The 23,462-nt window shown below is 46.5% G+C and overlaps 1 long non-coding RNA gene across 1 annotated transcript in view; it reads right to left on the bottom strand.

Annotated features, from left to right (window-relative positions):
- The window catches only part of LOC121020501 (uncharacterized), a 48,731-nt gene extending 25,662 nt beyond the window's left edge, over window positions 1-23,069 (bottom strand). The window contains exons 1-2 of the long non-coding RNA XR_005786164.1: window positions 22,914-23,069; window positions 205-400 (exon numbers count right to left, since the gene is read on the bottom strand). This is a non-coding gene — a long non-coding RNA (uncharacterized LOC121020501). The remainder of the gene's footprint in view (window positions 1-204; window positions 401-22,913) is intronic.
- Between the last annotated feature and the right edge of the window lie 393 nt (window positions 23,070-23,462).

Below are 23,462 nucleotides of genomic sequence, written 5' to 3'. Positions count from 1 at the left end.
TTGTGGCAGAGGTGAGGGTGCCGTGACATTTCACCTGCTTGGCGGGGCCGGGCCCATTGTTGTGGATGTTCCCGATTCCTCATGTTGCCTGCAGGTACAGCCCAGCAGCACATTACTTCATGCCTCCCGTCACATCCCTTTCACCTCCTGCCCCAAGGCTTCCCTGTTGCTGCTGAGGAGCAAGACACCAGAGGACCTGCTTACCTGAGCGGGGACACTGTCCTCCAGGCCAGGCCCTATTGTGCCCTGGATGAGATGGGCAGGTAGAGAGCCCCACTGACTCCTAGTCACTCACTGGGCTCTACATGCCTGGTTCTGCCGCTGTTTGGAGATCTGGCTTTCCCTTGAAGGAGATGCCGGACAGTAGCACCTCGAAGTCCAGGGACCCTGCGAAAGTCAACTTTGACCAAAGGGAGAGAGGACCAGTCAGACAAATTCTTCTCCCTTCCTCCTCCCACATTTCCTGATCCAAGCCCCGATCGACCTTTCTGGAAACATCCCACAAGACCCAACAGTTGGCTGCATTTGCCAAAAGCTGTGATGAACTTAGTGATGCAGTCCTTTGTAGTTCACCCTGTCCACCTCTGCCTCACTCTCCTTCCCCCTCCATCTTGCTTCCTGGGGCTGTACTCTCCAATAAAGTGTGAGTGCCTTTGCTTTTGCCTCAAGCTCTGGTTTCTGGGGAACCTGGGCTAAACTAGGGAGACACATGGGGGATGGTAAAGAAGCAACGTGGAGGGATCCAAAGCCCTGAGGATTGTGAGACCGTCATCCCCATCCTGGCTGCACACTCTCAGTTTTTATCTGACAAACAAAGATCTACCGTATTTAAGCTACAACTATTTTGGTGTTTTTTTTTTTTGTTTGTTTTGTTTTTGGTCACTTGCGACCTTCCCCTAATAAATGCAGCTGCTCGCGACAACCACTTCTGAGTTCCAATTCCCTGGAGCAGTGCATAGCCCATCATTAAAATATTTGTGTCCCTCTCTCTTCATATTTCACTATCACTGGCGTTGACTTATTTTGATCCACACAGCACTCCTATGAGGCAAATGGAACAGGTATAATTATTCCTTTCCATTCGCCACCTTTCCCACCCAACTCCCTCTTAAAAGGATAAGGAAATAAGGGAATGGTACCTCTTAGAAGTATATGATTTGCCTAATGGTGAGAACTAATAAGAGAAAATCTGGCTTGCAGGCCATTAAACCAGACTGCAACACCATTTCATCCCTACCCTTCAGAGGTCACACAGCTGGGGAGTCGGCAAATCTCCTGTTCTCCTTCCAGGCACACCATGGATTGCCTTTCCTTCCCTCTTGAAGTTAGAAGTGGCCTCGTGTCTGACTGAGGCCAAAGCAATGCCTGCAGAGGTGGTCTGTATGCAGAAAGAAGCTCTAGAAAGCAGCGATGATTCACCAGGCATTTTTTTTTAATGTTTATTTATTTTTGAGAGAGAGGGAGACACAGCATGAGCGGGGGAGGGGCAGAGAGACAGGGAGACACAGACTCCGAAGCAGGCCCCAGGCTCTGAGCTGTCAGCACAGAGGCTGACACGGGGCTCGAACTCACAAACCACTTGCTCATGACCTGAGTCAAAGTCTGACTCTTAAGTGACTGAGCCACCCAGGTGCATTGTTTTTACATCTGGCCTGGGGACCAGTAGACCCAGGGAAGGTGCTTACTCTGAAGGCCCAGGTATGGAGCAGGGCCCCAGCCTGCTCACAATGGACATGTAATGAGAAAGAGAAATAAACCTTTCAGATTTTAAGCCACTGAGATTGGGGGATGCTTGTTCACTGCACCATAACCCAGCCCAACCTGACTAATACACACATTAAAGGGGCAGGTCGCATCCAGAGATTTGGGCTCATTTGGATTTGTTTTCAGAGGGGACAAATCAAAGCCAGTATTATTAAAATGTCAAAGATCTTCTCAAATTCTGACAACTCTGAGATCCTCAGGAGGTTGTGTCTGTTAGTTGAAGCATTTGCAGAGAGAGTTCTGGAAAACCCTGGAGATGAAAGCCAAGGACGTGCTTCCATCTCAGCGCTGACAGGCCTGCACCACACAGAGCCATTTCCGGGTTTCTACCGTCAAATGCAACGGCTTCCCTGCCGTAACCGATGGTCGGGGTTAGACCTTCTGATTGCCCAGAATGGGTTTTTAAAAACTGTTTTTGTACCTTGCGAGGAATTTATAGTTTTATCCTTGAGAAGAGACAAGTGGCCCAACAAGGGCAATGAATATGTCTCGTGTTCTCCAATTCCATGAAGAAGCCCTCCCCTCGGAACCCCATCAGCTCCCGGGCCATTCTGCCCCCTGGGTGGAGAGAGCTGGAAAAGGGAGAAATGGATCCATTCCTCCTTAATTTTTTTTAATGTTTATTTATTATTGAGAGACACGGAGAGATAGAACATGAGCAGGGGAGGGACAGAGAGAGGGGGAGACACAGAATCTAAAGCAGGCTCCAGGCTCTGAGCTGTCAGCACAGAGCCTGATGTGGGGCTCAAACTTACAAACCGTTAGATCATGACCTGAGCCGAAGTCAGACACTTAACCGACTGAGCCACCCAGGCACCCCTTAGATCCATTCCTCCTTAAAACCCCTCAACCTATCTGGAACCAGCACAACTCCCAGAAAAAGGGTCCACAGATTCCCTTTCCAGGGACTATGGACGTATCTGAGGATGAGAAGAGAGAATCTGCCTCCATGGGGAGCCAAGCAGCCCCAGCACAAGCCCGCCCTTTCTTGTAAAGCCACGCCAACATCAGGGTTGCATTTCCTATCCAAATTCTTGGCCCAGGACTATTTAACACTTTGAGAAGGACGTGGAATCATCACTCAAAACAGTAAGATGCCAGCTTCTTTTGAGCGCGTGATCTTTGTGAAAGCTTTGTGCGCAGCAGCTCTATTTGGAGCTGACACTGGCCCAGCCCAGAGCCCCTGGGGCAGGTGTCTTCCTGCCCAGCCCCTGTGCGTCACTTTCTCATTGTCTGCACACCTTCTCCTGTCTCTCTCTGCAGCCCCTGAGGGCTCCTGCAAGCCCTCCTTCACGCAGCAGCTTCCAGTCACTTAGCTCCATCCTGGCCACAAAATCTCTACCACTTAATTACATAACATAACGTGTGATGTTTCATTGTCCCACCTTATGGTAAATCACATGGGACAAGAATCAAGCCTTGTTGCCTCTTATTTCCATGCTCTCCTCCTCACAAAGATTTTGCTGGGGTCCTGATAGTTATTCACCAAGTACTCTTTCTGCTTCGTTTCCCGTGGAGGTTGAACCCAAGGCTGTTTTCTAATCTTAATTTTTTAGAATAGATGTCAAGGGTCAAAGCACCAACAACCTACTCCTCGCAAAATAATTTTTCTGGGTATTGTTTGCTGCCAAACACCAGTTCACCAAAAGACTCTAAACCCATTTCTTTGGGGGGGGGGGGGGATGAAATGACCCACATGCCTCTGAGTCCTTGGCACTGAAAGTGTTTTGCAAGCTTATCTGAGTGTCCAAGGAAAATTAAAAGATCTTTCCAAGACTAAAAACATCAAAACTGACCAAAATTCAGAAAATCTCTGAAAGAAAAGCCCACACACAGTTCCACTACCTCTGTCCTGAGCCACTGTCATCTGTCATCTCTCAGATGGAGGATTCTGAGTTTGTGTCCTGCCTGACAAGGTTACTCCCCATTTTCTACCTGGGATAGTTGGCTGGTGTGATGTGTTTGCTCTACAATACAAATTTCACTGGGGAAGACCCCTCCTGAAAAATCTGTTGATGGTATCCAAATTCCTTAGCATATCATATAAGACCCTCACCACTTGTTCCAACCCCAACTCCCACCTTCCCCTCCCCAGGGACCAAGATTTATTGTAGGACTTTGGCAAATGTCCTGGGCTCTCTGACCTGGGGTCCTTATACTTCACACTTTACTCAGCTGGAATGCACTCGCATGCCCTCTTTTCTTACACTCCATCTCCATTTAGAAATCAGCTGCCTCCCTTGAGCCTCTAGAGCTTCCAAGACAGAGTTCAGAGCACCCACCTCCTCCCAGGTTATCACACTGACCAGGGAAGCCTGCTTTCTCACCAATGCCTCTCCTTAGACAAAGGGCTGGACACAGTAGAGGGACAACCTCTAGCCCATATTCAACAAAGTGGGCACATCCAGTCTCCTGTGCCACTTTCACTCTTGTCTCCTTCTTTGGGGAAAAGGAGTATGGGGGGGAAGAAGAGCAGTCGGCTCAAAAGTAAAGGTAGTTTTCAGTAAGGTAAAAAAAAAAAAAAAACACAATACAAGAAACAGTAAGAAAGAGAAAATAATATCACCAAATACATTAGGTGGACTTACGTCAATGCACAGTTGAGTTATCTAACTGGGCTGAGCCATAAAGAGTGTTTGAAAAAGAGATAGATATGATTTCAGTAGTTCCAGGAATTCTGGGCACTAGAGGAAAATGGGACATGTCAACTCCTGCCCCTCAGTTCAGGGCAGGAGGGTGGACTGTCTTGGTCTGCAGACCATCAGGGCAGCTGGAAGGCCACTGACAACTCTTCTACTCTTGGGTTGCCTGTTAGTCTCAGACTCTCATACCCTATTTGGAAAACTATTGCCTCCAGATTTTATTTATTTTTATTTTAACTACATTAATCATTTGTTGAATTATGTTCTACATCAGACCAGACCAGTGCTTTCTTGTGTGTGAGGTACAGTGGATCATGGAGACTCATGTGCATTTCGTGGGGGAATACCAAGGATATGCCTTTTTAAAAAATGTTTATTTATTTTCGAGAGACAGAGTGAGTGAGAGTGGGGAGGAGTAGAGAGAGGGGGACAGAGGATCCAAAGAAGGCTCTGCACGGACAGCAGCAAGCCCAACAGGGGGCTGAAACCCATGAACTGTGAGATTATGACCTGAGCCAAAGTGGGAAGCTCAACCAGCTGAGCCACCCAGATGCCCCAACAAGGATATGCCTTTTAATGAAAAAGTGGGTGAAAGCTTAGTGTGCCCCATATTGAAGGCCTCCTCACACCACCTAGAAATTGCCTGGCCCATCAGCTACACCAACCAGTAGGCTCATGAGGACAGTAAGTGTGTTCATATAGCTCCCTGTGTTTCCAGATTCATACTGGGGGTTCATACTAGTCTACTATGTTGAATCATACATACTAGATGCTCACAGTAACATCTATTTAGAGTTGAAATTTTTGTTGGTTGAATGAGATAGTTAATTACAAAAGGATGAGTAAATCAATGGAGGAATAAAGTCAAGGAGAGATAAAGAATTGAAATCCAAATTATAAGCCAAGAGGAGGCTTTGAAGTGTGATGGAGGTTCTATTAACATTGTGGAAGGTAAGAAACACTGCTGTGAGCCTGGCTGGAAACAGGTACTTGGGTGACAGTGTAAATAAAAAGTATTTAATTGCATCAAATGTCACAAGGACAATAAAAAAATCAGAGATAAATACAGCAGACCTGCTCTACCCCATTAAATTATTAGCATCAGAAATAAGCACAAAAACAAGACATTCCTCACCCAAACTGTCTTGCTCCATAGCTACTAACCATTTGGTAATCATCAAGGTGTCAAGACAAAAATTTTCCATCTAGTCCTCAAAACCTGCAGGATCAGAAACCACTCCAGGTGTTTCCAACAGAAGGAATTTAATATAGGGAGTGATCAACAAAATATTGGAAGAGCTGAGAAAATGAGGAGAAAAGGTAAGGTTATCCAGAGATAAATAACATTAGGAATCTGCTACCAAGTCTAGGGCTGAAGTCAAAGATTAAAAGTAGGATCACCAGAGCCCACAGGGCTGCCCCCAGTAGCTGCTGGAGTGCCTGCCTCTCACCACCCACCACTGCAGCAGGCCAGGACCCCACACTCAGCTGATGTAGTGGGAGCTCAGACCCCAAGCTCTCCTCCTGAGGCTGCCACAGTTGTTGAAAGTGCACTGCCTGGGCAGGAACCAAAAAGCCCCAATTTTGCTGCCACTGCCACTTCCAGAGGCAACAAGACAAAAAGTCTTGTCTCCTTCCAATCACAGGACAGCACTTGCCATGCAGACACTGACAGGACCCGAAATGACAAGAGAATCTGGACAATGTAATTTGCAAACTTCAGCTTCTGCACTACAGAAGGGAGCACAAAGGGGTAGGAACAGAGAGAAGTGGGACAGGTCCTGGGCACAACCATAGTGTGGGGGTCTCCAGGTTCTGTGCAACAGATGAGAATGTGTGTGCACACATGTGTACACCAGTATAGGTAAAGGTGAGTGCACACACACACACACACACACCTGTGTCTGAGAAGCAAGGGATTATTATTAAATTTACATGCTCCTGGTTCAGTCTAGGCATGTCTCAAAACAACTGCTTCAGTTATGTCGTTGGGCTAAATAATAGCATCCTAACCACCCAGGGAGATGTGTTGCCTCAGTCTGGAAATCACTACTCATTAACCCAACTCCCATGGGCCAGCTGGTCCTTTCTGGGCCTTCCAATAGCTCAAGTGGAGGAAGCATGAGGGTTCCCTATGCTCACGAGGAGTGAACACACAATTCGTCACTCCCAGTTCCCAGAGCACTTTTACTATTAAAAACAAGTTATGCCCTGAATACCATTCAGGGGATACCATTATCCCCTGAATAATGGTATATTCAAGGGAATATACCCCTGCACAAGCAGGGAAGGGACAGAAAGAGAGGGGAACAGAGGATCCAAAGCGAAGCAGGCTTTGGGATAACAGCAGTGTAATCCCAAAGTGGGACTGGAACTTTCAACCATGAGATCATGACCTGAGTGGAAGTCAAATGCTTAACCCACTGAGTCACCCAGGCACCCCTCCTCCCAGTACACCTTTGAACCTGAAAACATCCAAGAGAAATTTCTCCTCTGGAGACTTTAAATTAAGATACATTTTGGGGCACCTGGGTGGCTCAGTTGGTTAAGTGGCCGACTTCGGCTCAGGTCATGATCTCGCAGTCCGTGAGTTCGAGCCCTGCGTCGGGCTCTGTGCTGACAGCTCAGAGCCTGGAGCCTGTTTCAGATTCTGTGTCTCCCTCTCTCTGACCCTCCCCCATTCATGCTCTGTCTCTCTCTGTCTCAAAAATAAATAAACGTTAAAAAAATCATTAAATTAAGAAACATTTTGAAATAATAAGAACTTTTAAGTAATATAAATAAAAAATATTTTTATAAATATTTTTAAAATCCCTCCCTAGAAATCTTTCTAATGACAAGGATGAGGGCACTAAATGGTCTCCTGAGGATTTTTATTGTGCTTTCTTGGTTTGGTTTGGACTGGGGTTTTGGGAGGGGACTCTCTGGTTTCCTTTTTTTTTTTTTTTCTTATTTTGAAATAATTCCACATTACAGAAAAGTTGTAAGAGTAGTACAAAGAACTACCATATCCCCTTCACCCAGATTACCCCATTTGCCCCCTCTCTCTCTTTCTCTTTCTCCCTTCCTCCCTCTCTCCTCCCCCCGCCCCATCTCCATTGGTTCCCTTTCTGAACTATTTGGAAGCAAGCTGTAAACCTGATGCCCCATCCCTCCTACATACTCCTGTGTGTATTTCCCAAAAGCAAAGACACTCTCCTGCATAACCACAGTACAGTCATTTACAGCAGGAAATGGACTTTGATAATGGTACTGGCTTCCAAACCAGAAACCCCATTCAGTTTCCACCACTGGTTCCCACCATGTTACCTTTCCCTTTCTGGTTCACAACCCAATCCAAGATCATGCCTTGTATATAGACTCCATCAATACAGAAACCACACAGCCTTTTTTTTTTTCTTTTTTTGCCTCTCCTGTCCCCTACAATCTCAAGAGCATGACCTTTCATTCTTTAGTTGAGCCCCAGCAGGGTCAGCCCAATCTTTCCTCCCCAGCCAGCCTCGGAAGTGACACCAGCTGTCCTGGAGCACCTCTGGGGCACCCTGGGCCCACATGTCCCACCTGCGGTATTGCACTCTTGGTCTGCTGGCCAGCTGGGTGGCTGGGTTTTTCCCTCATAAAATCATTCCCTGCTTTCAGTCAGTAAGTAGCCAATAGAGTTTTGTGGGGAGACCCTCCCAGACAGTGCTTTGCTTTCCAATCACAAGGCACTGGTGCCTTTCTCCCCATGTTCGGTTCACACCCCCGGAAGATTCCTTTTAAACTCTCGCAGCCCAGGCGTGTCTGGGTGGCTCAGTAGGTTGAGCATTCAACTCTTGATTTCAGCTCAGGTCATGATCCCAGGGTTATGGGATTGAGCCCAGCCTTGGGCTTTGCATTGAGCATGGAACCTTCTTAAGATTCTCTCTCTCCCTCTGCCCCGCTGGCCCTGCAAATAAAAAAAATAAAATAAACTAAAAAAAACCTCTCCTGACCGGGTTTGGCCAGCTGTTTGCCTATTCTGCTGCAAGAAAGCCAAGCCCAGGATTTCCAGACACCTGGATGCCAGTCCCATCTTAAGCTCTCTGAGCCTCAGTTCCCAGATCCAGAAATGGGCCATAAATGGGCCCTAAGGACTTCTTAGTTTCCTTCCAGCCTTGGCACCATCCACCTTCACTTCTAATGCTGCCTGGAGGCCCCAGTGTCTGCACTCCCATTGGCTTTTTGGCAACACCCCTGGGGAAGAGGTGTCTCCTGGAATCCTCCAGTCCAATGGGCAGAGGAAGACAGCAGGAGCTTTAGTCTTGGGTGGTGAATGGCCACGTGACCTCTGACCTCCCACCTTGCTGAGCCCCCTCTTGGAGAGGGATTGTTATACCAGGGGCAAGTCCACATTCTCATGCAAATGATCATAGCTTCTATGGCAAGAGAAGAGGCCTTCACTTCACTCCTCTCCCTGTCTGCTTAGAAAATTAAAACAGAAAGAAAGAAAAAGAGGGAGAAAGTAGATTGGCAGCTCATTGCTGCCCCAGGACAGGAATGGGACAGGTAAAGGGAATACTTAAAGGGGTTTCTTCTTAAATGTTGAACATGTTCTAAAATGGACTGTAGCAATGGTTGAACACCTCTGAATATACTAAAAACCATTGATTTGTGGGCTTTAAATAGGTGAATTTTGTGGTACGTAAATTATCTTGGTAAAGCTATTTCATGCACGCACACACACACACACACACACACACAGACTGATGACAAGAAAGCACCATCAGAGAACTCTAATCTCTCCGTGTTGATGGATGACCCTGGAAGATCATCCAGATGTGGCCCCATGTGAGGTCAGGTGAGAGCCAAGAGGTGTTGGAGGAAGGGAGACACTCAAGTTGCAGGGGTAGGGGGTGGGGGGCTAGAGCTGGTGTAAAGACTGAGGGGATGGGAGGAGTCCCCTGAGCAAAAAAATGTTACTCCTCCCCAACTGGGCAGATGTGGCTGTATTGGTCGATCTCAGGGCCTTAACTGGTAGATCGGCAACAGGATAGTCTCACCCCAGATTAAGTCGTGCAAGGATTTCTGGCAAGGAGAGGATCTGGGATCAGGCTGCCCACCACCCCTCTACCCTGCCAGCTCTAGAAATAACCCCTCTATCATCAGGTGATCTCAAGGATTCAAGGAAGTGAAAAGTAGATCCTTCTCCAAATAAATGATAGATGCTTGATACATAGATACATCGATGATAGATGATAGATAGATAGATAGATAGACCTTTGGTTGATTCCAAAAATAATAGAGTGAGGTTATCACAAGGAGTCAAAAAAGATCATGTTTTGGATCTAAATTTGACAAATTCCCAGTTGTGTGAGGCTGACACATAACTTATGTATACACCTCACTTCCTCATCCATAAAATGGGCACAGAAGAGGTGCTTGCTTCATGGAGTTGTGCACGTTAAAGAAGAAAATGAACATGAAGCAATGGGTCAAATGCCTGATACTCAGCAAATATTCGCTATTACCAGTTTTCATCTTTATCTTTTTAAAAAAATATTTATTTGTTTTGAGAGAGAGGAGAAAGAGTGAGTGAGCACAAGCAGGGGACGGGCAGAGAGAGAAAGGGAGAGAGAGAATCCCAAGCAGGCTCTTTGCCTTCAATACGGAGCCAGATATGCGGCTCAAACCCACAAACTGTGAGATCATGACCTGAGCCAAAATCAAGCATCAGACGCTTAACTGACTGAACCACGCAGGCACCCCTAGTCTTTATCTTATCATGTATATGAACTCCCTGTGCATCTAAGGAAACCAAGAGCCTAAAAGTGAGGGCTGTGATCCAGATCTGCACCCTGACGGGCTCTGCTCTGCAGGCCATGCACCGACTTCTCCCCGGGAAAGCATTCACCTGAGGCTGTCAGAATAAGGACTCCCAGCTCAGCTGGATACAGATGTGGGGGCATTGCAACCCTGATACAACACAGCCTGAAGGGAGTAAGTCAGAGATTTGAGGTCTCATTTTATAGTACCCAACCTCTGTGAGAGAGACACTTTCACAATGGCTGAACGCGGCTCTGGGGGCAGTGGTTCTCAATCAGGGACACTTAGGGGCTAGGCACTCAACCTCCCTTTGGATTTCCACCTTCCACTCAGAAGTTCCTGATGCCTGACTGGGAACCAATATAAATCATGTCATTGCGATCTGGAGTCTTTTCCTGCTACAGAAAGGCAGAGAGTATAAGAAAAAGATGCTTTAGCTTGGAAACAGCAAGAGAAAGCTCTCTCTACAAAAAGTACCCAGGGCCAGGAGTGAAGACAAGGAAAGAGTTTCCTAGTGACTCAGAGGCTGGGCCAAGGTCTAGGATGCCTTGATTTCAATGGGCCCTTTGCAGGTGGACGGACAGGTGAGGTCAGAGTCTGAATCTGAAGCCTTTTCTGGAAATGAGACACCTCCCTCCCTCTGAACTCATTTCCTCCTGGGCTTTATTCAAGCAGGGGTTTCTTTTGAAATAGGAGAAGCTGGGCACCCGGGGTGGGACTGGTGGCCAAGCAGGTCCAGTCACGAGCCTGCAGGCTGCCAGGAGTACAGACAAGGTGGTCTTTTAGCCTCCGGGCAAACGTCTGTGCTGCCTTATCTCTAGGTGAGCACAGGGGGGATCCCGCAGAGGAGGAAAGGACCTGGTGTGGGCAGGGACAGGAAAATAGCTCAGCTTTGGGTGCACAAGGCACGCCCTCATCACCAGCGTCACATCTTCTTCCCAGCCCTCAGATATGCACACAAAGCTGGCATTTAGAGGAACCGTGCACACACCTCAGAAAGCAGAATTGGGCACTCTGGCTTCAAAGGATCCAGCCTCTCCTTGCAAAACAACTCAGCTCTGAATAGCTGTCTGGTACGTCTGTCTCTTGAAATGCCCAGATTTGGTTGTTCAAATGATGAAGTCTTTATCAGATGCAACAGGACCACAGCAGAATGGCTCATAAGCTGGTGGTTTATAAAACCAGTATCTTTGTCTTTAAGTACACTCATTGTTATGCTCAGAAATTAAAGGAAAAGCACAACAAACCGAAGATAAAAGGTTGCCTTTTTATACCAATATGTGTTCGAGGACTTTTAGAGCTAACTGGCGAAGACCAGAAAAGGACCAGGCACATCCCATCATGAGGCCTGGGGCACCTGATTAATTAAGTAAATGCAGAAAACAACAATTCTCAGAAAACTTCTCAGGAAGTTCCCTGAGAAGTGGGTTCATTATTTTTATATCCCAAAAGCCCAGGGGTGAGGAGTCCCTGATGGGGGGAGGGGGGGTAAATTTGCCCCCAAAATCACTTAATTAAAGGAGGCAGTGAAGTCGGTACTCAGCAGCCTCAAGTCTGACTTCCTGGCTAAAAATGGGATCTGCTGCTTATTGCCTCTGTGAACCAGTCGGAGACTCAGTTTCTTATTCTGGAAAATGGGCATTGCAAATTGTACCTGTGTACTGTTATTACACAATAAGTATTAAAAACAGTGCTTAGGAGATGTGGAAGAACTCAGTGTTAAAGATGACTAGGTCCACTTTCCTGAGGTTACAGATAGAGAAAATGAAATGCAGAGAACTGGGACTAACATACTTCAGACTCCAGTCCAGAACCCTAGATCTCGCGGCTCCCAGAATCAAAAGACACGTAGGTGGCAATACTTTTTTCCCCCTCTGTTAAAGCGGGGGTTGTGGCAAAAGATGTGGGCTCTAGTCAGCTCAGGCTGCTCAGAGATGCATCCTCAGCTCCAGAGGGTTGGGAACTCCTAGACATGGGGGTGTGTGTGGCCACAGTGTAGACTTAGCACCACTTGCCCCTGCCCTGGGCTTTCTGTGGCATTCTACCAGGGAAAAGCAAAGCATGCCACACTGAGCTTATTGCGTTCCAGGACAGTCCTGTGGGGTAATGTAAGGCTAGAAAAGCAGAGAGATTTGCCCAAGACCCCATGAAGGATGAGTGAGTAGCTAGGGTGGCATTCGACCTCTTGTCTCCTGGGTCTAGGTGTGGTGTTCTTTTTTGTGGACCACAAATCCTTGACTTCCATGCCATGGCCCCTCAAGGAGAAGGAAATGCGGGGCAATGTGAGGCGGAGGGTCCAGGAACAGAGTGAACTTGGCTCTCCTACAATTAGAGAAGAAAAATGTCTGTTGCGCTGAGGTCACTTGGGTTTGCATAGACTATTTCGAAAGGATCAAGTGATTTAAATATTAGTAGTATGCAGATCAAGTCAGTTAACCCACAGGCCAAATGGGGGCTGACCTCACTACTAAAGGACACAGGTTTTCGGGGACACAAAGAATAAAAATGGGAAATGTATATTCTTATAAAATGTAGTGAACCAATGAAAGTCATGATCAAATAATATTTCCTAATATTGAAATATATTTCATAATATTTGGAAAGAATTGTGAAGGAAAAAGTTCACGCGTCTCCTGAATTCCATGACGAGAAAAGAATAACGGTGACACTCTGTTACCTGCTAGCTCAGAAGATGGTTTGCTCCATTGTTCCTTCCTTCCTCTCCTCTTTCCTCTCCTCTTTCCTCTCCTCTTTCCTTCCTTCCTTCCTTCCTTCCTTCCTTCCTTCCTTCCTTCCTTCTGAGGGTCATTAAGCAATTATTTATGTACTCAACAAGTGCTACAAATCTCCATTGACCACTGAGAGATTCACTAGGTGAGGAGACAGAAGAGGCTGGCCCTAGTGGACCAGCATTCTTACATTCCTGCCACATTTTTTATTGAGTGCTCTACTACACAGTGATCCCTGAAAACAAAAAAAAAAAGTCATTTCATACTAGCTACAATTTTCCACTCTATGAGTATTCCCAATTTCACAGGGATTTCTCCATAAATACTCACAAATCCTCATTTGCCTCTGGAGAAACTAAGGCACCATAAAATCAAAGAGAAATAAAGTGACATAATTCCCATCAGAGAGCAAGTCAGTGGCAGAAATAAGTATAACAACAGCTACAATCACAAACATGGTAAAAGAACCCAAGTTCAATTCAGAAATAAATGCTGGGATGCCTGGGTGGCTCGGTGGGTTAAGCATCTGACTCTTGATTTTGGCTCAGGTCATGATCTCATAGTTCATGAGTTTGAGCCCTGCATCAGGCTCCATGCTGAGAGCATGGAGTATGCTTAGGGTTCTCTCTCTGCCCCTCTTCCATTCACTCTTTCTCAAAATAAATAAATATTTAGAAAGAAGGAAAGAAAGAAAGAAAGAAAGAAAGAAAGAAAGAAAGAAAGAAAGAAAGAAAACACTAAAGAATCTAATCTACTCCCATCCTACTCAAGACTACATACACCTTATCTCTGACAAAACGTTGTCCCATGCATTATCAGAAATTTTTGTTTTAACTCCATCAGTAAAACTCACATTTTAACTCTGGAGAATCTCCTAAAATATTACACTGGTGCTTGTTTGTCGATTTTCCTAAGATAGATGTTAACTGTTAAGACCATTCATGAACACAGGACTCCTTCTGTCCTCCTCCATTTAGCCTTGGATCATGAGAAATCTTGGTTCCTAAAATGCTAACAGGTCAGGGAGCAATAATGGTTTTTTGTGCTGTGTTGTTCAATACCATGGAAGGCAAGCTGTCCAGGGAATTTTAAAAAGTTCAAAGAGATTCAGTTGGAAGTTGCTCTCAAAGGACTATTACTTTTCAAGATCATACGATCCCAGAAGAGCATTCCTTTGCAACGCTAGCCCAGGTGGCCACCTGCACTTTTTTATTGTTTCAGAGTAGTTGGAAGAGGCACAATGGCAGAGACAGAGCATGGTGGAAACTTTTCACATTGCTTCATGGAGTCATTCGGCTCTGTCACCTACAGAATTTCTCCTACACCTCCATGGAATGCAAAAATAACGTGAGCTGGGAAATACATAGCATTCCTTGGTCAATGCTAATGCCCCCTTTGGGATGTTTAGCACACACATTACTTTACAGAAACCTGTTTAACTCTGCTTAGTTCATCACTTTCTAGACTTACTTGGTCATGGAAATCTTTTTCCTCTAAAACCCATTAACAGATTTAATAAAGATTTAATAGAACCTCTTGAATTCTATGAAACATTGCCTAGGAAAATCTTAATTGAGTCCAAGCTTCACTCTCTCTCTTTCTCTCTCTCTCACTTTGTACAAGGATCTCAATAAAATACACCTAGCTCACAAAAGGTGCACAATGTTAACTGAGTTAATGAATGCATTGACAAATCAATGAATGAGTGGCTCTGTGGGTTTACCGTTAAGGTCTCATGCGCTCCAGGGAAAGCCTTGGCAGCAGTGAGCCTGGCACTCGCCACCTACTCCCTGCCTCCAGATGGAGAAGCTGTGGGAGGGGCTGGAAAAGGCCCCCTGGAAATGCAGGCTCACAGTGCTGCAGCCACCTCTGTGTCCTGCCAGCCTAAAGGCAATGCTGCCAGTACTCGAACTCTGGGCAGGGCAGAGGAAGGCACAGGAAGCGCTGGAGCCCTGGGGTTTAACATGGGATCATGTTGCCTTAGACTTTGTCAGTGACAGGGAACTAGAAGCCTGACAAGCTCGGCCATCTGGTTGGGTCCCATCACCTATCAAAAACAGGATCTGATATTTGCGTAGCATGGACAAAAAAAAAATGATTGTGCTGCAAGTCCACAATCCCTTATCTAAAACCGCTGGGGCAGCTGTGTTACAGAATTCAGAATTTTTCCGATTCTTAGAAAGATAATGGGGTGTATATACCCCATATTGTATAACAACACTCACAGAGGAGCACTGCCCCATATGCAAACAATATTTCTGCAATGAAACATGAAGATTCATGATAAGGGAGATAAATAAAGCCTATTAATAGTTTCAAGTCAGTTCAGGTCAGATTTTGTTGGCAAGTGGTATTAGGTATACAAAATGCGTTTGGTTTTCATAGCTTTCTGGATCTTAGGATTGTAAATAAGAGATGGGAGTCTTTAATGTACTTCTTGCCAGAAAGACACTTGCCATGAAATAAAAGGGGTGCACAGTGAGTCTGAGTTATAAATCCAAAGACTTCTCTTTACAGATAAACCACACTGCCAATGCATCACAGAGCTTTTATTTATAAACAAAATATTCCTCAACATTTCATTTCTGATCAAAATGCTTTGGACTTTGCTTTAATGTTGTTTGCTTTGATTTGGAATCTACTCTAGAGGGAATCCATCCATTTTTGCCCTTGAAGGATTCACAAGGACTTTAAGCTATTTTAACTACAATAAGGAGGGGCCCGAGAAAGAGGGGGTTTCCAAGGCAAAGAATTGAAGACCAATAGTTTAATGAGTCACCAGTAAATGTCCGAAGTCACCAAAGTGCCTACCATTTGGTGTGAAAGTGATCACATGGTTTTTAATGTGCCCAGTGGCAATAACACAATGATCCATTCCTCTCCGTATATGAGTTGTGAACTCAAATACCAGTCTTTGTGACTTCCAGCTTCATGGCCTCAGATTCTAACAGAAAGGATGGTTAAATGCAGACTATCTCCTGTTGTAATTCACAACACAATCAAGTATTATTTGCCTTAATAAATAAAATATTAATGCTAGCCAACATGAGGTACTTATCCACAGGGCTAATCAAACAGTGACAAGTGTCCTGACTCCAAAATGGTTGTCAATATCCAATCTAGTACTCAGATCTCCATTGAAGTATAATACCAGAGGATCCGGCCTACAGAATAGCTGTAGTATATTCACTGGTGTCCAGGCAAAGTTGTAACACCAAGATTGTATCTTCTCTGCCTCAGGCCATAGGTCCACTTACATATAATAGGTATTTTGCAAAATCAAAGTGCAACAAAGGCTCTCAGGTAATATTTACTTTATGCCTTTACTTCAGACAAGATGGCACCCAACCGTTCAGGCCCACCTCGTTCACTTCTGTTTTCAAAGATCTCCCAACATAAGAACCACCCATGCCAATAATCCATCCTGGGTCTAAAGTCCCTCAATGTCAGTTTGTGCTAATTCAGCCCCAAGTTCCTGGATAATAGGCCAATTATGTTATGTCACTAGAAACTTAGACTCACCAAACCACTGAGACTTAATAACCTCAAGAAGGGAATTTCCTAAATCTCATATCCAGCTGGGGATTTAGAACAATGAGTTCCTCTCCATTAATCTTTCATTCCTGTAAATGCTGAGGGTGTCAAGAATGGTTGTGTGTTTCTCTCTAGGTCTTCAGAGGTGAGAACCTTGAGGCAGCCAAGTGGCTACAGGACATGATGCCAATAGTGAAGGCCACCTGCGTCCAGCTGCCAGATAGCATTTGGTTCTAGCAGCTGGGAGGTAGAAGCAAGGACAATCCAAGGACCATAAACAGAGGAATGGCATGCAGCTCCCTGGGCAGTCAGAGCTTGCTCAGAACCCAAGGGGAGGGAAACTCAAACCTGAACAACTCAGTGGCCAGAGACCCTATGGTTGATGCCTAGCTCTCAGAGTAGGAAGAGACACTCCTACTCTCTGGGGGATGGTGACCCAATATGAAGTGCGTACACAAAGGACCTATGAGTGTATGTTGGGTGAGGGGAGGGCAAGGACCCCAAAGAGAAGGCAGCCCCTCCAGGTACCATTCTGCAGGCAGCCCACACAAAACCTTAGAACAGCATCTGGCACACAGTAAGTGCTTAATAAATAAAAGTGCTCTCTTGGTTTCCTGTCCTGTATCTCCAACTACCATATTCTTGACTTCTCTATCAGTTGAGTCTCTCAAGTTCAACCACTTTTCCTTAGAAACACTTGTGTAGAAATCCCTACGCCAGAACGCTGTTGCAAAAGAATTGGTTTTAAAATAATAGACATTAAAAAAAATTGATTTATATAACATTCTTGAAATAACTGGGGCACCTGGGTGGCTCAGTTGGTTAAGCATCCGACTTAGGATCAGGTCATGATCTCACGGTCTGTGAGTTCAAGCCTGGCATTGGGCTCTGTGTTGACAGCTTGGAGTCTAGAGCCTGCTTCAGATTCTGTGTTTCCCTTTCACTCTGCCCCTCCCTTGCTCATGCGCTGTCTCTGTCTCTCTCTTGAAAAATAAATAAACACTTAAAAAAAAAGAAATAACAAAATTATACAGTTGGAGAACAGATTAGTGGTTACTAGGTGTTAGGGATGGAGGAAGGTATAGCGGGATGGGAGAGATCCTTGAGGATGGACCAGTTCTGTACTTTAATTGTGGTAGTGATTACAAAAATCTACCACCTGTTTAATGCGATAAGACATTAGATGTGTGTATAAGATGTGTGCGTGTGTGTGTGTATCACACAAGTATACATACATCTTATCACACACACAAGCACACACACACACTCACGTATATGACTACATGTAAAACCTCTGAAATCTGAATACATTTGGTGGATTGCACAATTGTCAGTTTCCTGATTTTGATATTATGTCTAGTTCTGCAAGATGTTACCACTGGGCAAAACTGGAGGTACATGGGACCTCCTTATACATTGTTTTGCAACTTCCTGTAAATCTATCCATAATTATTTCATAACCAAAAAAAATTTTAATGATCGAATCCACATGAGTGAATTATACACAATTTGTTAAACTATTAAGACAAACATAAATATATGTGTAGACAAACCAAATAACATGCACTGTTTTGTTCTGCTACTCATTTTCTAAATATCCTTCACTAAGAGATTGGGAAAACACTTATCCAGAGCCATAACCTTGCAAAACACCCTGCGTATTGTAGTCACCGTGAAGAGTACATTCTGACGTTGGGCAGTACATAACCTGTGCACTAATCCACAGCACCTGCTTTTAGCCAATTCCCGCAAAGCGATGTATATCAATGGCTGATTCTTTTCTTTCATTACCTTGGTTTCATGATCTATTTCTAGATATCTAGAATAATCTATTTCTAGGTATCACAAACTGCTCTACCTTTCAAGTCAGTCTAGATTAGAATAATCACAATTTTGTAACAGCATTGATATTCTGATCACATAGAATTCTGTTTCTCAGTCTACTTGCTCCAACTTCAGATATAAAAACAGAGTTTCTACTCATTTATTCAAAGCTTTCTATGGGGTACTTACTATGAGCTGTAAAGATTAATTCTCTGTATTGTTATGAAGCATAATCACTAGATACCCATGCAATGCTCCAGTTTAGGCAGTTTCTTCTTCTTTACTGGTTGCTCTGCAAAATGCATTCTACCTGGAAATGGCTTCTCTCCATCGCTCTGGTATAGATCTAATTACCTAACTTACTGGCAGGAAGAGAGCTTCCAGGGTGAAAGCTACTTGAAACAGGACTCCCCGCTATGCAGAAGGTGATTCTGTATTTCATTACAAGGTAGACCATCAACTGTGGCTGGTATCAGGCTTTTGTCGTTCATCCATTTCAACCTGTTGATGTGTGGTTCATTCATGGTTATGCTGTTCACAGCGGGGCTGGTTCCACTGGTTCCAGGACGAGCCCTGTGCAGACTTAGGGAGGGGGAACAGGTGGAGGCAGGGGAGTAATGGGCCAGAGTGAAGAGGTGGTTGCAAGGGTAACATTGAGAAGAGGTGAGGCAGGGCTCCCCTTTGTCCAGAAGGGTGGGGCAGAGCAAGAGCTTCCCCTAGGGCATGGAACCCACAACCAGCACAGGCTCTTTCCTGATGTGTTCCTCCCACCCCTCATTTCCCATCAGACACAGGTGCAGGGGATGCACAAAGGCTACTTTCCTGAGCAGCGAGTTGGGACAAAGCCAACAGGTGATCTCAGGGTTTGGCACTTTCCCTGTGCTCCTGCAAACAGACTAACCATGAAGGCTTGATGAAGGTTTAGAGATGAACGACAAAGGAGCGAGGCGAGGCAGGGTTGACCTTCCAGCTCCAGGATCCAAATGTTTTCCTGGAGCAACTTTGATCTGAACGCACACACATTCACTCACACACACGGGATTACCAGTCACCAACTTCCCACCCCCACATGCAAGCCCTGCTCCATGGTGGGCCTGAGCCAGAAAAAAGGCAGCACAGAAGAGGGGCTGAAATATTCACCCTTTCTCAGCCTTTAGAAAAGAACCTAAAAAAGGAAGAGAGAGAGCTGTCTGAAAAAGAAGATTTTGCCTGAACTCCACTGACCTTGCCAGTAAATAATAAAATGTTGTGTAATTTTTAAAGAAGAAGAGGAGGAGGAGCGCCTGGGTGGCTCACTCGGTTAAGCATCTGACTCTGGATTTCAGCTCAGGTCATAATCTCACAGTTTGTGAGTTTGAGCCCTGCATCGGGCTCTACGCTGGCAGTGCAGAGCCTGCTTAGGATTTTCTATCTCTCCCTCTGTCTCTGCCCCTCCCCTGCTCATGCTGTCTCTGTCTCTTTCAAAATAAATAAATAAACTTAAAAAAAATTAGGAGGAGGAGGAGGGGAAAAAACTCCACTAGTCCTTCACCATCAGACAAGTTTGAATCCTAGCTAAGTCATTTACTAGAGATGTGACCTTGGGCAAGTGACTTTACCCCTCTGTGCCTCATCCTTCTCATTTGTAAACTAGAAATGATGATGGTGATGATGATGATAGCAACCTCACAGGAACTGGGGAGGTTTGAAATGGGGTTAATATATGGGAAGGCACAGAGCAATGCCTGGCAGGTGGGAATGCTCATGGCACAGAGAGCCCTCTTCATACTCCCGGCTCCCACAGAGATTCAGTTTTCTCTGCTTCTTCCTGCATGTGCTTTTTTCAAGGTCCCTCTCAAGCACTTTCCTCCCCATCCTTTTTCCCCCGCTAAGAGGCAGCCCCATCCCACAATTAAGAGCATAGCTTTGGATTCAACTCCTCGCTCCCCACATCCTTGCTTAGGCAATTGCTGGCCTCCCTGTGCCTGGGTTTCCTCACTGCAACCCGTGTCCTACAGCCTGCCTCTTGGACCTAGTCACAGCCTCAAGGACCCGGTGATGGAGGAAGTGCCCGGCATTTCCTGAGGAGGAACTCAGCAAACAGAGGCGGCTCACTCAGAGCTCCCTTGCACCGCACCAGAGCCCCCAGTTTTGCTGTCACTCTTGGTTGCCCCTTCCATCCTTCCATCGTCTGCACCACATTAAGCTAGTACCAGGAGTGGCCATGTCATGGGCATTCATTGCCTTCCCAGCACTGTGCTACATTTCTCCCTGTAATCCTGGAAAAAAACCCATGAACTAGCACCTGCTCTCCACCTCCAGAGCCCCCTCTGCCTTTCCCAAGACAACAAGGGAAGTTAACAGTGTGTTGCTGTGAAGATCAAGAGAGACAGATGATGCACCGTGGGGAGGCAAGAAGACAGAGTAAACGATGGAAGAGCTGTCAGTGAGAGGACCTCCCTGTCCGGCCTGCCAAAACTGAGGGGTTTTCCAGGACATGGCACTTTCACTGCTGAGACTGGGAGTGTCCTGGGCAAACAGGGGTGGCTGGTCACACCAACAGTCCAGCCATCCATAATGTCCAGGGTTCCCGGAAAATAGCCATTGCTGCTGTGACAGTGGCTCAGAAACTGAAGTGACAATTTTAGGAAGGTAGTTAACTTTGCTGAGCCTCAGTTGCCTCACCTGTAAAACAGGGCTAACCACGGCCACCCTTCTTACAACACTGTCATTGAGAAGAAAAGGGATCTAGCGAGTCACGCCTGTGACATTGTGAGCCCCCATATGATTGGCCAGGATGCAACCTTGTCCCCCAGCCAGCTGCTGACCCTGGCTGCCCACTTACTCTCCCCAAATCTCAATGGCCTTGCCTGTCAATTCGATTAGAAAGCAAGGTTAAATAAATTACATAAAGCTGGCCTTCTAATTCCAGGCCCTCAGAAGACACAGATCCCTCCCTCTACAATATTCACCTTTTCCAGTCTTTAGGGAAGAAGAAAAAGAGGAAGGGAGAGAGCAGGTGGAAAAAGAATACTTTGCCTAGACTCCACTGACCAGGACTTGTGGGTAAAGAAAAGGTTGTATAATTTTTTTAAAAAAAGGAAGAGATTGAAACCTGACTCAGACTGGCTGGAAAACCCCAGTACCCCCTGCCTTTACCACCAGACAAGGAAGTCTCAGCCTAATGATGGTGGAAGGGATTTTGTGAAGGACAGACAGGCACAGTAGAGAGGGGGAGAGAAGTGCCCCAGCTTTGATCCAGTGCTTGGATCTGAAATGTTGGATCACCACGCATGCGTGACTCCCATTGGCCTGCAGAGCATAGAAACGTCTGGAGGGGTAGGGTGAGGTGGAGCGAAGCCACCGTCCTTGCTTTGCAAAGGGCAGAGAGCCCAGGCATCTCTGTGAGAGCATTTGGCCCCATTCCACATATTGTGGCCTCTAAGCCCTGGCTGCAAACTCCACACCACTCCCGGACCCCGGCGTCCGTGGCCCCAGTGCTGGGGGCGTGTTTCTCTTTTCCTCTTCCAGGCTATCGTTGTCTGGCCTCGTGAAGGAGGAACCGTTCTGGCAATGGTCTCAAAGGCCTTTATGTGAAGGTCAGTGGCTCCCATGTTGCTATTTTTTCACATTTATTAAATGCCAATGGCATGCTGAGCTCAGGAGAAAGCAGAGGTGGATAGGGTGGGCAGGCACGAACTGTGCAGGAGATAAACAAATACGCTGCATTCCAGAGCTCTGAGGGAAGATGCCCCTCAAAGCCCAAAGCTGCTCTCAGCTTTTGTCACCTTTAGGGGCCTTCTCAGAAATTTGCACTCCGGTGCTCAGGGATAGGATAAATCAGAGCCTAGGGATGTCCTGGCTGTCACTGTAACCGCTTGGCCACCAACAACAGCATTGCCAGCCACTTCCCAAATGGCATGTTTCGCCCTCATGGCCCTTTTGGCTCCCTCCACTCCAGGCACTCAATGATAAAAGAACAGCTGGAGGCAATGAAGAGCCCACAGTGTTCTCCCCAGTTGCCCGAACCTGGAGCTCTGCCTGTGCTCTCCCCCAGGTCTAAGAGGGTGGGGATTTAATTTGAACCAGAAGGAAAAATCCATCACTTTGGAATGGGTCATTAGAGCTGGGGGTACAGGGACCAGGCTTGAAGGACGAAATCCATGATTTCCACGGCCTTTAATCTTGTAGCTCGCCCTCACCCCGTCTCAGTGTGCACTCCCCTTCCTGGGCGCGGTACGGACACACACGGGGGGGGCCGGGGGGGGGGGGGGGGGGGGGGGCAGAGGGGCAGCCCCTGAGCTCTTACATGTGCGGAATAACAGCTCTGGGAGGAAGCTGGGTCAAACCCCAGCTCTACCCTGACTTGGGACAAGTTCTTTCTCCTCTGGGCTTTAGTTTCTCCATGTGTGAAATAAAGAGCTGGTACGTGATGGGTTTGAAAGGTCTTCAAACTCTAGTATTCACTCAGCGGACCCCCTTCTGGCAGGAGACGCAGGTGGAATATGAGGGTGTGTTGGGAGGACTGTCTGGAAGATTCTGCTGTGAGAAATACTCTTCCACATCTCCCCATCTCATTACTCACTCGCTTGACCTTGCCACATCCTCTGGGTTTGGCACCCAAGAACCCCACCCCCCAGCACACATCCTTGCTCACCTTGCAGTGTGTCACGGCAGCCGGGGCCAGGGAGCCGGGAGTGTGCCTGCAAGTCATTGCCCATCGCCCCTTCCCCAGGTGCCACAGCCAGGAGTGGCCAGCTCGTCATCTGTTCCTAAGCCTGGGAGCTCCTTGAGTTACAAATCGGAGAGGACATGGAAATTGAAACAGGAGAAGCCGCGAGCAGGGGCCAGAGGGCTCCTGGGCCAGCTAGGGAAAGACAACCCAGGCCGAGCAACCACATTATTTATTGGTGCTCTTGGGGAGACATATATGGTTAGGAAAAGAACCTCTTCATATCACAAGACACAGTCCCGCTGTTGCGGGGCCGGCCAGAGCGCCACCAGACTTACTCAAAGACAAGTGTCAGGCGTGGGAAGTACTGAACAATCGCCTGTGGGCATCGAGGTTATTTTTTCCCAAGGGCTTCACAGGATGCGGGGTTCTGAGAAACAGTGTTCCATTTCACACCAGGGAGGGAGGCACCCCCACTGAAGGAGAAGGTCTTCCTGAGGGCCACCCAGGCCGGGCCCCCCAGGGCTGAGCCAG

This window comes from Herpailurus yagouaroundi, unplaced genomic scaffold (assembly GCF_014898765.1).
Source record: "Herpailurus yagouaroundi ecotype Mexico unplaced genomic scaffold, PumYag 250, whole genome shotgun sequence".
NCBI classification, from domain to species: Eukaryota; Metazoa; Chordata; class Mammalia; order Carnivora; family Felidae; genus Herpailurus; species Herpailurus yagouaroundi.
Note: the sequence above shows the minus strand (reverse complement) of the source record. Positions and strands in the feature narration are given on the sequence as shown.